The sequence below is a fragment of the Scyliorhinus torazame genome, chromosome 5, assembly GCF_047496885.1.
Source record: "Scyliorhinus torazame isolate Kashiwa2021f chromosome 5, sScyTor2.1, whole genome shotgun sequence".
Taxonomy (NCBI): domain Eukaryota; kingdom Metazoa; phylum Chordata; class Chondrichthyes; order Carcharhiniformes; family Scyliorhinidae; genus Scyliorhinus; species Scyliorhinus torazame.
In genome coordinates this window covers 180,126,197-180,143,934 of record NC_092711.1, presented here as the reverse complement: position 1 = coordinate 180,143,934, position 17,738 = coordinate 180,126,197, and the positions used below count along the sequence as shown (strand labels likewise).

At 40.9% G+C, this 17,738-nt stretch overlaps 1 long non-coding RNA gene across 1 annotated transcript; it reads right to left on the bottom strand.

Annotated features, from left to right (window-relative positions):
• Positions 1 to 247: 247 nt before the first annotated feature.
• LOC140422554 (uncharacterized) lies at positions 248 to 13,140 on the bottom strand. Its single transcript, XR_011947520.1, has 2 exons — positions 12,685 to 13,140; positions 248 to 797 (listed from the first exon to the last, which is right to left on the bottom strand). It is a non-coding gene; the product is annotated as an uncharacterized lncRNA (long non-coding RNA).
• Between the last annotated feature and the right edge of the window lie 4,598 nt (positions 13,141 to 17,738).

Below are 17,738 nucleotides of genomic sequence, written 5' to 3'. Positions count from 1 at the left end.
CAGAGCACAGGCTTTGTGTGATGAAATTGAGCTTCACACCGACTGAACCTTCCTCCTGTCCCCAACATCTGTGAGTAAAATACTTTCTTTTCTCCCCCTTTCCATTTCTTTTCTCATTCCGGGGGGGACATTGGTGACTTGCAGCAACTGAAGGGAAAGGAAGTGAATCCAGTCTGTACATTGTTACTCATTTGCTCACTTCCAGAATGGTCTGATGGTTGCTGTTCAGTAAAACTCAATTTTCAAATTAAGCAAATTAAGTTTATTGAGTAATGATTATAAATAACTATGAGTTTGTTCACTCTTCTCCAACTATAACTGAAGATTAGATAAACAAGAAAAGTATATATATTGTTTAACTACACCTGCTTACTACACTATATCTCTAACACTCTTTCACTAGTCGCTCCTGATACGAAGAGATGGGAATCTCCTCTGAGTGAAGCTTGTATACATAGATCTGGTGCTGCCATCTAGTGGTTGTCTAGCACTACCTACAGATGTTAACCCCTTACGTACCAACAGATATAGAGATCATTACATCCCCCCCTTTTTTTTAAACCCATTGTCTATGCAATAGAGAAAATTGTGCAACAAGTAAGTATAAATCATGAGATGTATATCTGTGCAAACAAAAGTTGAGTAATGACTATACACAAGATTATAAGATTTTATAAATTCAGTCTGTTCAGTTTTCGTCAACATCATGTTGATCTTCTTAACTGATGAAATGGTGAATCTGAAACTTTGACAGTTTTGTGCATGTCATCCGATTTCTTGGTATGCAGTAGATTTTCCTGAAATAATGAGTAATTGAAGGTTAAATTTGGAAATATTGGTTGTTGAAACCTGTTTTTTTTGTAAGGCATGTGTTATGGGCCAGGGTTTAGAGAACACCAAAGTATATCATGGAGTTCACCTGACCTACAATTGTTTATCGATTTGGGGTACGATGAGCACAAGGGCTGCCTTTCAGGGGTTATTCAACAGAGGCCTTAAGCACTTTTAATCAAAAACAAAGTGTATTCTACGAATTCAGCTAACATTTTATAAACACACACAGTAAGCATTTTATCAACTGCAAACATAAATACCCCACACAGCTACAGTGCTCTATATATAACCCTTAATAACTTCCCTTTACTGCTTCACTCAAGTAACAAAATCCATAAATCAGACAATCCCATTTACCACAAAACAGTAGGTTTGAATTCCTTCCAGAACACAGTACTTTGAAGTTATCAAGTAATCTGGAGACACCTTTTTAACATGCAGACAGAGAGAGACTCCAAGATCCTTGCAGTCTGAATACAGCTTCCGAATGTCTAAACCGAAAGTAAAACTCAGAGCCACAAAACAGCTTCCAGCTCAAAACGAAAGTAAAAACCAGAGCCACCGCCCAGCTCCGCCCACACAATGACATCACTGCAGCCATTTGAGAAGACAAACAGTTCTTAAAGGGACATTCCCATGACAACTGCCCCCCCCCCAAAAAAAAAATAAACCATCAACTTCAAGATGGTTACATTTTTCACCTTTTCACTTTCCTTTAAAAAGAATTGACAATAAATATACTGTTTTTTTAAACAAGAACAAAACAGGCAACCATTAATAATAATACAGTCCACTTTATTTCTTCTTATTCCACCATCGAACCTACTTCTCTTTATTACATTCATGACGAAGCATCGGCTATCACGTTTTCTCATCCTGCCACATGTATAATTTTTAAATGAAATGGCTGTAACAATAAAATCTATCAAAACAGTCTGGCATTGATATTCCAGAATCGCTCCAAAAACGTCAATGGATTATGATCAGTATATATAATTGTTTCAGACAAATTGCTGGTCACATAAATTTGAAAATGTTGCAAAGCCAGCACCAAGCTCAAAGTCTCCTTCTCAATCGTTGAATACTTCCTCTGGTGATTATTCAATTTCTTTGAAAAATAACCAATAGGCCGCTCGATTCCTTCGTCGTCTTCTTGTAAGAGCACAGCACCTACACCCACATCACTCGCATTGACAGCCACTTTGAATGCTTTTGTGTAATTAGGGGTGGCCAACACAGGAGCAGCGGTGAACACAGTCTTCAGGCAGTCAAATGCCTATTGACACTCCGCCGTCCACTGAAATTTGTTCCACTTCTTCTGCAAGTCCATCAGCGGAGCGACCACACTGCTAAAATTTGCAACAATTTTTCGGTAAAATCACTCATGCCAAGAAATCTCATTATTTCCTTTTGTGTCGAGGGTATTGGAAACTCCCCAATCATTTTCGTTTTCACATCCCGTGGGTCCATTCGACCCTGTCCGATTGTATGGCCAACGACTTGGGCTTTTCCAAATTGATTTTTGGCTAGGTTAACCACCAAATCCGCCTCCTGAAGTTGATCGAATAACTCCATCAGATGCTTCAAATGTTCTTTCCATGTCTGACTAAAAATCACCAGATCGTCGATGTATACCGCACAATTGGGTAATCCTGAAACAACTTTGTTCGTTAACTGTTGAAATGTGGCTGGGGCGTTTTTCATGCCATATGGCATAACTTTGAATTGGTATATACCATTTAGAGTCACAAAAGCTGAAATCTCCTTCGCCCTTTCGGATAAAGGTACCTGCCAGCAACCTTTAAGTCAATCCAGTTTGGAAGTAAAAGCGGATTGTCCCACCTTCTCAATGCAATCCTCCAAGTGTGGGATAGGATAAGAGTCCGTTCTTGTAACTGCATTAACCTTTCTATAGTCCAGACACAATCGTTGGGTACCATCCAGTTTCAGTACCATCACTATGGGTGAACTCCATTGGCTGCAACCCACTTCAATTATGCCATTTTAAAGCATACTCTCAATCTCTTTGTTAACCTGTGCCAATTTTAAAGGGTTAAGTCGATGTGGATGATGTTTAATTGGAACAGCATTTCCCACATCTACATCATGTATAACCATTTTAGTACTTCCCAACTTATCGCAACAAACTTGCCCATGTGATATCAATAATTCTTTCAGGTCATGATGTGGAGATGCCGGCGTTGGACTGGGGTGAGCACAGTAAGAAGTCTTACAACACCAGGTTAAAGTTCAACAGGTTTGTTTCAAACACGAGCTTTCTGAGCACTGCTCCTTCCTCAGGTGAATGAAGAGGTATGTTCCAGAAACATATATATACAGACAAATTCAAAGATGCAAGACAATGCTTAGAATGCGAGCATTAGCAGGTAATTAAGACTTTACAGATCCAGAGATAGGGGTAACCCCAGATTAAAGAGGTGTGAATTGTCTCAAGCCAGGACAGTATTTCAGGTCAGTTCATTTTTCCTCTGGAAGATAATTCAACAATTTATCCCAATTTTTAAGAACATTCTCATTATCTAATTTAATTTGAGGAATGTCAAATTCAGAGTCATCTGGATTTGGTTCGTCACTTTGAGTTAGAATCACTGAACCCTCCTCCTTTTTCTCTCCTTCCCTTTCAAAGTACCTTTTAAGCATATTCACATGACACACTCGGTGAGTCTTCCTTCTATCTGGCGTTCTTACCACCTCACTTAATTTCCTTTCAATCTGATACGGTCCACAAAACCTAGCTTTTAAAGCTTCACCTACCACTGGTAACAACACTAAAACTTTATCTCCACTTAAAAACTACAAACTTTTGCTTTCTTGTCTGCGACCCATTTCATCACATGCTGTGCAACTTTTAAATGTTGTTTTGCCAATTCACCTGCTCTATTTAATCATTCCCTAAAATTTGACACATAATCCAATACTGTAATTTCCAATTTCTCACTCACCAATTTTTCCTTAATCAATTTAAGTGGTCCTCTTACCTCATGACTAAAAATTTGTTCAAAAGGGCTGAATTTGGTTGACACATTAGGTGCATCCCTAATTGCAAACAGTACGAATGGAATTCCTTTATCCCAATCCTCTGGATAATCTTGACAATAAGCCCTCACATTGCCTTTAACATCTGATGCCACCATTCTAATGCTCCCTGCGATTCTGGATGGTATGCAGTTGATTTAAATTGTTTCATTCTTAAGCTATCCATAACTTCTTTGAGTAACCTCGAAGTAAAATTTGATTCTTGATCCGATTGTATTTCTGTGGGTAGTCCATATCTAGTAAAGAATTTAAGTAACTCCTCCACAATCATTTTAGCTGTAATATTGCATACTTGAATGGCCTCTGGAAACCTAGTAGACACATCCATTATAGTCAAAAGATATTGATTCCCGCTTTTTGTTTTAGGAAGTGGTCCTATGCAATCAATTAAGACTCTTATTAAAGGTTCTTCAAATGCTGGAATGGGTATTAAGGGCGCTGGTTTTATCACTGCTTGAGGTTTCCCTATCACTTGACATGTGTGACATGATCTACAAAATGTAATTACATCTTTATGTAGTCCAGGTCAATAAAAATGTTCTTGTATTTTAGCTTGAGCTTTCCTTACTCCCAAATGACCTCCTACTGGTACCTCATGTGCTACTCGCAACACCCCCTTTCTATACCCTACCGGCAATACCACTTGATTAACTTCTACCCACTTTTCATCCACCTGCATATGTAAAGGTCTCCATTTCCTCATTGAGACATCACTTTTACGGTAATAACACTCTGGTACACACTCAGATTCCTCTTCCGTATATGCTTTCTGATACATCCGTTTTACTTCTATATCTTTCTGTTGTAACTCTGCCAATTTTCCTGAACTAAAAATATCCGCCTCATCCTCCACCTGTTCTTGTTCTTTTCCAACCATCTGATCAAAAATCGTTTCTGATAATTGAACTTCAACTTTATCGTCACTCTTATGATTTCTCCTCTTATCTTAAGCTGTGACTTTGCGACCTTGTTACAACAGAATCCGGAAAAAGCCCAGGATATTCGTCCTTCAACACTTCAGTTGTCTGATTTTCCACTGGCTTATCCACAGTAGGCATCACTCTCACCTGGAATCCAGCTATATCATTAACCAAGATAAACTGTATTCCTGGACAAGATAGTTTCTTCACCACTCTTCACTGGACTTTCCAACCTCACCTTATATAATGGAACACTACTCCTCTCACCCTGAATTCCACATATTACCACCTTTTCTGGCAATATTCCTCCCAAATTACATAACTCCTCATCTCTTACCATCAAAGGTTGACTAGCGCCCGTATCTTTTAAAATTGTGACTTTTTTGCCTACTCCTCCTGGTACACATGAATAAACTTTACCCACACAAGTAAATTATTTAAAAAGATCTGGCACCTTCTGATCAATCACCTCTTCAGGCTGTACATCTTATGCACCTCCTTCGCTTCACTTGGGCTTTCCTTTACCGCTTCAACAAACCCCACTGTCTTATCCTGTTTTACCACATCAGCCTTCCCAATGCTTTTCTTCAACCACTAACACTGTGACTTTACATGGCCTCGTTTATAATCGTAAAAACATCTGAAACTTTTAATTTCTCTTCCACCCTCCTGGAGTTCGTTTTTAATCTGAGGTACACTCTCCTTGGGTGGGGTGCTCTTTCCAAGAGCCGGTGCAGACTCGATGGGCCGAATGGCCTCCTTCTGCACTGTAAATTCTATGATATCTATGATATCTCCTTATTATCTCCCATCAGATCCCCTTTACCTTTACCACTTGAGTATTTCTCATGTCCCCAGTTTCTATCCCTCACAGGTGGAAATTGATGTCGGAAACCAAACTTTGATTTGTGCACTACTTCATAATCATCTGCCTTTTCTGCTGCTAATCTCACAGTTTTGACCCTCTGCTCTTCCACATGAGTTCTCACTACATCAGGAATTGAATTTTTAAACTTCCCCCAAAAGTATAATTTCTCTAAGAGCTTCACACGTTTTGTCTATTTTCAAAGCTCTTATCCACCTATCAAAATTACTCTGTTTGATCCTTTCAAACTCCATGTACGTTTGACCGAGTTCTTTCCCCGCACTAGTTCATATGCACCTAAGATGGATTTTTTTCACCTCCTCATACGTCCCAGGTACCTCCTCTGATAGTGATGCAAACACTTCTCTGGCTCTACCTACCAACTTTGTTTGAATCAGTAATACCTACATGTCCTGTGGCCATTTCATTTGTTTAGCTATCTTCTCAAATGAAATGAAAAAGGCTTCAACATCCTTCTCATCAAACCTTGGCAATTCTTGGACATATTTAAATAGAACCCCACCAAGCCTTCAACTATGCCACTCTTTCTCACTGTCCTCATCGCTATCCTCAAACTGTACGTTTCTCTTTACATCCACCAATTTTAACTGACTGTCATGTTTCATCGCCATTTTCTGAAGTTCAAAATTTCTCTCTTTTTCCCTTTCTTCTCTCTCCATTTCTTTTTCCTCTCTATCTCTTTTTCTTTTTCCTCTCTATCTTTTTCTCTCTTTTTCTTTTCCTTTGATCTGTATCTCCCTTTCTCTCTCTTTTTGTTCTGCTAGAGCATTTCTTTCTTTTTCCATCATTTTGTTTTCAAGCTGCTTTAATTCTTTTTCATGTTCAGGTTGCTTGATCTGTAAGTGAATTTTTGCCATTTCCAATGAGTCTGACTGTGTCTCAAGCAATTTTAAACACCACAATTACCTCTTCTTTTCTTATGTTGTCAGGTAATGTTAACTGCAATGTTTTTGCCAAATCTAAAAGCCATTTTTTTAGTCTCTGTTCGTAAGGTACTGTGTGTGACCTTCTCCACCCCCAAAAACTTCTGAGCCTCTGAAAGAGCCATTATCCACAGCACACTCCCTACTTAAACATAAATACCCCACACAGCTACATTACTGTATATTTAACCCTTAATAACTTCCCTTCACTGTTTCACTCAAGTAACAACATCCATAAATCAAACAATCCCATTCACCACAAAACAGTAGGTTTCAATTCCTTCCAGAACACAATTAGTACTTTTAAGTTATCAAGTGATCTGGAGATAACTTTTTAACATCCAGAGAAAGAGACTCCCAAGATCCTTGTCGTCTGAATATAGCTTCCAAATGTCTCAACCGAAAGTGAAAACCAGAGCCACAGTCCAGCTCCATCCCACATAATGACATCACTGCAGCCATCTGAGAAGACAAACAGTTCTTAAAGGGACATTCCCATCTGTTACTTTGAAAAATCATGCTTCTGCTGATTTGATGATGTAGGATCGTGATGCTGCTCGACTGATAACTGTAGCTGGAGCAGACCATCCTCCTTCTGGTTTCTTGATTCTGACAAGGTCGTCCTTTGTCAGTGGTTCTAATTGAGCTGTGTGTTGGTCATAGTACAATCTTTGTTTTGAACGTTGTTCTTCAATCTTCTTCAGAACAGGCAAATGGTCTGGATTCTGCAGTCTGATCACTGGTAAGGTAGTCCTGAGAGCCCTGTTGAATAACATTTGAGCCAGCAAGAGTCCTGTAGATAGAGGAGTGGCTCAGTATGACAATAAAGCAAGATGGATGTCTGACATTGAGTCATTTGCTTTACTGATCAACTGTTTGATTCTGTGAACACCCTTCTCTACCTTGCCGTTGGACTGAGGGTAGTGAGGACTGAATGTTATATTTATTCAAGAATTCTGACCATTCCAAATTTGCAAAACATGGACCATTGTCCGACATTACTGTTTCTGGTATTCCATGTCTTGAGAATGTTTCTTTACAAGCTTTGATTACTGAATTTGATTGTCAGATCTGGAAGTTTCATAACTTCTGGGTAGTTAGAATAATAATCCATTATTAGAACATAGTCTCGACCAGTTGTGTGGAAAAGGTCGGTCCCTACTTTTTTCCAAGGAGATGTCATCAGTTCGTGCTGTTGAAGGGTCTCCTTGCATTGCGCAGATTGGTGTCTTTGACAGGTTTCATAGAATCATAGAATTTACAGTGCAGAAGGAGGCCATTCAGCCCATCGAGTCTGCACCGGCTCTTGGAAAGAGCACCCTACCCAAGCCCACACCTCCACCCTATCCCCATAACCCCATAACCCACTAACCCCACACAACACTAAGGGCAATTTTGGACACTCAGGGCAATTTAGCATGGCCAATCCACCTAACCTGCACATCTTTGGACTGTGGGAGGAAACTGGAGCACCCGGAGGAAACCCACGCACACACAGGGAGAATGTGCAGACTCTGCACAGACAGTGACCCAAGCCGGGAATCAAACCTGGGACCCTGGAGCTGTGAAGCAATTATGCTAACCACTATGCTACCATGCTGCACGGTTATGTTTCGTAGGTTATTATCATGTCAGTGATGTCCCCGTCTATTCCCGGCCAGTAGACTGCCTGTCTTGCTCTTTTACATTTTTCGATACCGAGGTGTTCCCCGCAAATTTTCTCTAAAATGTCAGATCGAAGACTTTGTGGGATGACAATCTGGTCTAGTCTCAATAATAGACCATCAACTATTGCCAAACCTGGTTGAATGTTACGGTATTGAGGACATCACCCCTTCGGCCACCCAATCTGTAGATGGCGCAATACCCTCTGAAGAGTTGCGTCCTTTTTCGTTTCTTGTTTGATTAGTTGCAGTTTTTCGTCTGAAGCAGGAAGGTTCTCCGCACAGAGTTGAGCCTGAGCTCCTACATCTCTTATGAATTCCATCGGTGTGCTATCTGTTGTAAAGGAACATGATAAAATGTCTGCAATTGTTAGCTCTTTCTCAGGTGTATAAATTAAGTTGAAATCATACCTTCGAATTTTCATCATAATGCGGTGGAGCCTGGGTGTCATGTCGTTTAGATTTTTTTCAATGATGTGGACCAATGGCTTGTGATCCGTTTCCACAGTGAAGGTTGGAAGTCCGTAGACATAATCATGGAATTTGAGCATGCCTGTCAATAGACCTTGACATTCCTTCTCAATTTGTGCAAATCTGCATTCCGTTGCTATCATTGCTCGTGAAGCATATGCTATAGGAATCCAATCAGAATGTTCATCTTGTTGTAAGAGAACTGAGCCTATTCCATCCTGACTTGCATCAGTGGATATTTTGGTTGCTATTTTCGGATCGAAGAAAGCGAGTATCTGATGCGACCATCAATTCACTTGAGACAGAAAATAGAAGTGAACAGAGGCTTTAATCAACTAGAACAGTGCCTGCCTGCAACTGCTCTGCTATGAGGGCCGCCTACAGGGCAGCTGCTCTTATACCTCCGCTCAAGGGGGCGGAGCCCACAAGGGCACCAACATAATACAATCGTGTAGTACAGTACAATGGTCCATAGGTGGAGCCCACATGGGCAACAGCGTGATACAATGGAGTACAGTGGTGAATGGTTACTATAATATGTTCACCACAGTATTGATGCAGTCATAAGTTGTGGTTTAGATCCGTCCACTTGTTCTGATGGCTCTGCATTCATTCAAATGTAGTTGATTTTCTGATTAAATTTCTCAACGCTGTTGTTCTTGCTGACAAGTTGGAAATAAACTTGCCAAGAAAATTGACAAAACCCAGAAACCTCAGAACAGCTTTCTTGTCTTCTAGAATTTTCATGCTTTGAATTGCTACTATCTTTGTATCATCAGGTCTGACACCTTGATGAGAAATGGTATCTCCCAAGAGTTTCAATGAGGATGGTGCAAATGTGCACTTTGCTTGATTCAGTTTGAGTCCAAACTTGTTCGAATACTTTTCTTAAACGTTTGATGTGTTCTCCCTTGGTTGTGGACCAAATGATGATGTCGTCAATGTACACCCTCACACCTTTAATTCCTTTTGTCATTTGTTCCACGATCCTGTGGAATATCTCAGATGCAGATATGATACCGAATGGCATGTGGTTGAAGCAAAATTGTACAAAGGACAGGTTGAAAGTACATAATAGTCTGCTCAAGTCATCGAGTTGCATTTGCGAAATCCCTGTGAAGCATCTAACTTTGTGAAGATGCGTGCGTTCGCCATCTCACTTGTGATTTCTTCGCGCTTTGGTGTGGGATAGTGTTCCCTTCATATATTCTTACTGAGATCTTTAGGATCAATGCAGATGCAAAGATCTCCCGATGTTTTGTTTACGCAAACCAATGAGCTGACCCAGTCAGTCGGTTGTGTGACTCGAGATATAATGCCTTGGGTTTGAAGTCAGGGAAGGTCTAGTTTTAACCTTCCTCGCAGAGGAGCAGGAATTCTCCTCGGCGGATGAATAACTGGCTTGGCTTCCCGAGTAAAATCTTATACTGGGATGGTAATGTGCCCATGCCTCAGAATACATCAGGGTACTGATTTAAAATTTGTTGGATTTCTTCATCCATACTTGGTGTAGCCTGAGTTGCTGTGTATATTCATATACAAGCTGCAAGTCTTTGCATGTTTGTGCTCCAACAATGAGGATTTATCATTTGTTACGATTTTGAATGGTAATATCTTTTTGATTTGTTTGTTAGTGACTTTCAAGGGGCATGATCCTATTGAAGCGATCTGATTACCATTGTAGTCCTTCAGTCCGCATGCAGCTGGAAGTATCTCAGGTTCTTCTGTAATCTTACTGAGATCCATTTTTTGGGCTGGTTTAGCTCACAAACATAGCTGGTTTGTGATGCAGAACAAGGCCAGCAGCGCGGATTCAATTCCCATACCAGCTTCCCCGAACAGGCGCCGGAATGTGGCGACGAGGGGCTTTTCGCAGTAACTTCATACTTGTGACAATAAAAGATTATTAATTATTAGGGCAGCACGGTAGCACAAGTGGATAGCACTGTGGCTTCACAGCACCAGGGTCCCAGGTTCGATTCCCCGCTGGGTCACTGTCTGTGCGGAGTCTGCACGTTCTCTCCGTGTCTGAGTGGGTTTCCTCCGGGTGCTCCGGTTTCCTCCCACAGTCCAAAGATGTGCAGGTTAGGTGGATTTGCCATGCTAAATTGCCCTTAGTGACCAAAAAGGTTAGGAGGGGTTATTGGGTTACGGGGATAGGGTGGAAGTGAGGGCTGAAGTGGGTCGGTGCAGACTCGATGGGCTGAATGGCCTCCTTCTGCACTGTTTGTTCTCTGTTCTAACAGTAGATTTGCTGAAGCTGCTGTGCCAAGTTTAAACATTATAGGATGATTGTTAACTTGTACTACAGAATTCCATTCATTGCTAGTGTTGATTGTGTCGACTTGATGAGGATTGCTTGGCTTTTCTTCAGATTCCTCACATCTTTCTATGATTCCCGCGAAAAATGTATTTTCGAGTGAAAAAATGAAAAAATGGTGAAAACTTCTCTTTGGTTGTTTTCTCTTTAGCACAGGGCTAAATCACTGGCTTTTAAAGCAGTCCAAGGCAGGCCAGCAGCACGGTTCGATTCCCGTACCAGTCTCCCCGAACAGGCGCTGGAATGTGGCGACTAGGGGCTTTTCACAGTAACTTCATTTGAAGCCTACTCGTGACAATAAGCGATTTTCATTTCATTTCATTTTTCCACACTCCGAACATTGATGATCCTGTATTTTTGTTTGGGAGTTTGAAATTGGAGAGAAGATCTACGTTGTGATGCATAATGATTCCATTTTCCACACTTCGAACATTGTTTACCATGAGCTGGACATTTCCTCTTTAAATGGGCGGTTCCACATCTATATCACATCATGTCGTCGACGTTCTAACGCATGAGACACTTCCGCGCATGCACAGATCGGTTTTCTTCCGTCTCGCATTTTCTGACGAAGTGCACATGTGCAGGGTTCGAGTGCGCACGCGCAAGATGGCTGCCGTCCGAAACTTGCTTCTTCATCGTTTGCAACACCATTTTTACACACTCAACCTCGTGGTGGATTTACGCGCCTTTTTCATGGGTACATTCATTGTATTGATTTTTATTCTGTTCATGTGCTAAGCATTTTTCTATGGCTAATTGTAATAGAACATATACATAGAAAATACAGCACAGGACAGGCCCTTCGGCCCACGATGTTGTGCCGAACCTTTGTCCTAGATTAATCATAGATTATCATTGAATTTACAGTGCAGAAGGAGGCCATTCGGCCCCCTGAGTCTGCACTGGCTCTTGGAAAGAGCACCCCACCCAAACTCAACACCTCCACCCAACACCAAGGGCGATTTTGGACACTAAGGGCAATTTATCATGGCCAATCCACGTACCCTGCACATCTTTGGACTGTGGGGGGAAACCGGAGCACCCGGAGGAAACCCACGCAGACACGGGGAGGACGTGCAGACTCCGCACAGACAGTGACCCAAGCCGGAATCGAACCTGGGACCCTGGAGCTGTGAAGCAATTGTGCTATCCACAATGCTACCGTGCTGCCCTAATGTTCGATCTTGCTATCTTAATAACCTTTCTCTTAAATTTTCATCATTCATGCCATATATAATTTGATCACGGATTAGCAAGTAATGCAGTGCTGCATTGTTACAAGATTGTGCTAGTAATTTCAAATTGGTGACAAAGCTTGTGAATGATTCCCCAGTTTTCTGCAATCTTTTGATGAATATGAACCCTTCAAATATTTCATTTGTTTGTATTTTGCAGTGGTCATCAAATTTATTTAGTATTACGTCGAATTTGCTTTCATCCTCACCTTCAGAGTATAGGAATGAATTATATATTTCAATTGCAAGCTGTCCTGCCATTGATAGAAGCAATGCAATTTTCCTAGCATCAGTAGCGGTGGTTAAATCAGTAGATTCTAAGTAGATTTGAAATTGTTGCTTGAACAATTTCCAATTAGAATTTTGATTACCAGTTGTCTTGAGTTGACGTGGAGCTTGTGCGTGGTCCATCGAGGTGTTTTTTTGCGAAGGATCCGTTTGCTGCAACGCTTCCCCAGTTGAATAGCTGCCACGAATTTCTTATTTTCTTGATCTTCCTAATCTCTCCAGCTAGATTTATCAAAGACAAATCCTGGTAACATGTTATATTACGTTATCGTAATATCTTGTTACTCTTTCGCTCACTTCCAGAATGGTCTGATGGTTGATGTTCAGTAAAACTATCGGAGTTCAAAGTAAGCAAATACTGTTTATTGAGTAATGATTATAAATAACTATGAGTTTGTTCCCTCTTCTACAACTATAGCTGAAGATTAGATAAATAAGAATAAGTACATATATTGTTTAACTACACCTGCTTACTACACGAGATCTCTAACACTCTGATCACTCGTCACTCCTGATACGAAGAGACAGGAATCTCCTCTGAGTGAAGCTTTACTACATAGATCTGGTGCTGCCATCTAGTGGTTGTCTAGCATTATCTTCCAGATGTTAACCCCTTACATACCAGCAGATATACAGATCACTACATATATTACATACATTTTTAGTCCAGTAATATAAACATATATCTGTCCGGCAGCCTGCATCAAGATTTTCAGGTCTCTGTGTGCAGGACAGGAAGCAGTGAGCAGGGATCTGTCAATCAGCCTGAATCAGCACCTTCAGGAGAATTGGGAGGGTGAATATTAGATACAGCAGAGTGAGAATGGAGGGAGAGTGTGTGGGGCAAAGATTTACAGATTTTGGGGGAACGAGAGAGGAAAGAATATTCCATAAAAAATAGAATTGTCTGTTCTGAATTTCTATCCTGTACTGACAGTGATGTCTTTTTGTAATTTTATCTTACAGGATATCATAAGGTGAGAATTTAGACAGAAATCTCAAACCCAAATTCACATGAAACTCTCACTGTGTCACTCAATTCATGGGGTGATGAATATTATCGGCCTTTAAATCTAGACGGACAATTGGTGAGAAGGGGGGGTGGATTTCAGAAGCTCTCCGGTACTGATGGTCTACCAGCGCATTCACACCGAGGAGAGACCGTTCAGCTGCTCTCACTGCACAGAGAGGTTTCAAGCATCATTCACATTGCAGAGACACCGGCGATTCCACAGGTGATGACAGGGGTTGGATTCTGCTCTTATTGCTGCTGTTAATCACATCCAGGACTGAACCATGTTCATTCTGACACTTGGTGAAGTGGGAGGGTCGGAGGGTTTCTTTCTGCTGGACTGGCCGGTCTCACAACTTTGCTCCCAGTGGGCTGATGCTCTTTGGGCCTGGGAGAGCACATTTCCACTGAAATGATCCACAAAAGCTGATAGAAGACAGTTATTTTATCCTGGGTAGTAAATAATATTTGTGGCCTGCTACAGGAAGACCTAAAATAAATACTTAAAGGGCTGGATAAACGCTGCAGGTCTGGCAGCATCTGTGGAGGGAGAAACCGAGATAACGTTTCATGTCCAATGTAACTCTACTTTAGAACTAAAGAGAGGGAGAAATGTGATGGGTTTGATGCTGGTGAGAAAGGGGGAGGGTTAGGTAGAACAAAAGGGAAAGTCAGGGATTGGTTAGAGGGTGGGTGAGATTAAATGACACAAATGTCCTGTTACAAAAGGCAAAGGTAATGGTTGTGGTAAAGAAACAAAGCATTGGTCCAGAGTAAGTGTTAATGGCAGAATATAGGACAGCTCTGTCTGGAAGTAAAAAACATGAAAACAAGATGCAGACTGACACTCGGCAAAAAAAGATGGAGGAGAGAGTTGTGAAGGAAAATGCGAAAGATGTCATTTGAAACATGAAGGTCTGATGATAAAACCCAAGGAACATGAGAAAAAGCAAAATTAAATCTGATAAAACTCACCTCCTAAGTGAATAAAAATGTCAGCCAAGCATGGGATTCATACTCAGGTCTTCTTGTGATGGCTAAATTAGGGTTAGGGTTAGGGCTATGTATCCTATAAACATATCTGTAATGAAATGCTAAAAAAAATGATACAGCAGAAGGCCCTCGATGGGTTAACTGCAGACAAAAGTTCTTTAGGATTCAGACAGCCATTATCACACAGGTCTTGAGATAACGAAGCAGCTCATGCTGTAACTTGATATCTTTAGTTCTCGTTGGAGAAATTTTTATAAAAGTTACGTTTTAAGTTACATAAAGGGAATGAGTTTTCTACCCTTTAATAGAAGTTAAATAGTTTAGCAAGCAATTGATTGGAATTGGCAGAATCTTAATTTGAATTACTTGAAATAAAATGTATTTGTGAATGATAGAAACTTAATGACACCAGTTAAAAGTGGAAATCTGGAGAGAAGAGTTGATTTTAATACAGGACAATTCACCGCAGCTCACTGCTTCTTTTCAAAAAAGCAGTCAAAATTGTAAAAAGGGAAGAATATAAATTGAAACATTTAGGAATACAAGAAAATACAATGCTTAAAAAAGATAAGGGATTGAAAGGCTGAAATGCCACAGAATAATTAGCAGGAAGCCTCCCTACCAGTGAGCTGACAAACCAAGGTCAAGCTTAACATGAAGGCACTCTCATGTTCGACATTACGGAAACTCGATGTGGAATCATATGGACAGAAAGTGTTAAGGAGAAGAAGAAAATACATTAAAATAATGTCATGTAATCAGCAAGGCTGTTTGACGGGTGATAAATATCCTGAATCGCTCCCAGCCAGGCACTCACTCTCAGCTTGCAGGGTGATCTCGGTCATGGGAAGAACTGAACATGAAAGCCGAGCAGAACCGCAAAACAACCGGGAGAAAACCAACAGATAAAGAAGAGAGATTGTCAAGGAGGCCCAGGAAGGACTGATCACCAACCAGCAGAATCCTGAAGCAAGATCGTTTTACTTTTCTGTAAAGACGATGATTTTATCTTTTAAAAGAAAAAATAATAATAAAATAACTTAACGTTTTAACCTGAAACAGTAGTTATTACAAAAGTCTACTTTACTTACTTAGCAATGCGGGACCCAGGATCGATGCTACTAAGGGGTAAGTAGATAAAATTCTTCTATGAAGATATGGGTTATGCCGGGGGATAACTTGAAACACTAGTTTGACCCGAATAGCACCCACCTATAGGAGTCAGGGAGTGAGAATCCCTGTCCGCCATTTAGAATATCTTGACCCTTTTTTGGGGATAGGGGGAATTCTAAGAATAGTGGTGAGGTTTTAACTTCAGAGTTCAGGGTGTGAAGTTGTTGAACTCAATGTTGAGTCCAGAAGGCTGTAAAGTGCCTCCTGGGAAGATGAGGGGCTGTTGGTCCAGCTTGTGTTGGGCTTCTCCGGAACATTGCAGCAGGCCGAGGACAGAAATGTGAGCCTGAGAGCAAGGTGGTGAATTCTAATGGCAGCAAGCGGAAGATCAGGGTCATGCTTGTGGACTGAGCGGAGGTGTTCCACAAAGAGGGCAGGGAACAGGCTACAGATGAATTAAGGAGAAACCATTTGGGTCCAAAACCGTGTGAACATCCTTTTACTCTGGTTGTCTTTGACCCTCAAGTCATTTTCTGTTTTTTTAACGATGTTCTGTCTCATTCATAAACTTTTAGCAGTAAAAAAATTGATTTTTCTGGACTTTTCATTGGATTGATGCACTTTAGGGCAAGTGGGTGGGAGGGGTTGACAGGCTCTTTAACAGAAAGTGAGTCCCTCTGAGGTAATTGGCAAAGGAGCCAGAGGGGGAGATGAGATTTTATTTTATTTTTTGACACAGTGAGTTGTTCTGATCTGCCTGAAAGCAGATTCAATGGTATCTTTCCAAAGAGTAAATACTCGAAAGGGAAGAATTTGCAGGGCTGCGGGGAAAGAGCAGAGCAGTTGGATGAATCAGAGAGTCCTTTCAAAGAGATAGCAGGGGCACGATGGGCCAAATGGAGCCCTGCAACCTGTGAATCTGAGCCTCCTGCTTTTGTGCAGATTAAAAGGGACAGGTTTCATTGCAGCCTCTTCCCAGTATATGTATTTAAAGGGACAGGTTTCTCTTGAGCTCTGAACGACCGATATAACAATTGGGTTGGAGGCCCATTTCCCAGTCAGTCCTCCAGCACCTTCTTGTCTCTCTATTAGTGTGACGCCCATGGCAGTTTCCCAACTGGGGCACAGGCCCCGTTATTCTCAGCTAAATTCAACCCTCAACTCCGTTGCCTGGCTGTCATTGACACGAGCAATAGAGAGACATGATAGAGTATTGATTTATTCATAGTTTTAGGTGCTGAAAGCAGAGAGGTAAAATTATTAAGTGTCATGACTGGGAATCTAGACATTGTTTCACATAATGAATTAGCCATTGTATTCCAGTATACTCAGCACGAAGAAAGTGCTCAGTCTAACCAACTAATCCGTTACAGAAAGGTCTCTGGGCCGGGCTGTGTAACATGGAACACGTGAGAGACATATCTAGTAATTTTCCTAAGACTGCGCACACAGAAGCTGAGCTAGTTTTGATAGGCACTAGTAAATCTTAAGTAATGTCCAATGTTTGATTAACAAATCATCCTCTTAGTAACTGACATTAATTTGAACAAACCAGAAGGTCCAGCTGAGAATTAGAAACCAATGAGAGTAATTGAGGGGTTAAACCAGAGATAAGAATTCCTTTCAAAGTAGGTCGAGTTCCTGAATCCCTGAATCATCTATCTGTTTTTTGTGTTAAAGTGGTTTAGTTATGGTTTATGCTTTTTGCTATGTGTTCGACCTTTTTATGTAATGTTTGATATTTTGTTTCTAAGTTTTGATTCAGTTATTCAATTGAATAATTAGCAATAAAGTCGTATTTTTGACACCTCCATTCGACCGCACGATCAACTCTTATTAGAAGGTAAAATAAGAGCCCCAACAGCCAGAAAGGTGCCCGAGGCTCAAATGGGAAGTGGAAACTTGTGGCTCTAATCCAACACTTCAACATTTGTCAGTCAAATCCATGTTCTTTATCCTGAGGTTTTATTATTAGATTTAGGCACTAGAGGCAAACGGTGGGGGTTTGAAAGGGTAACT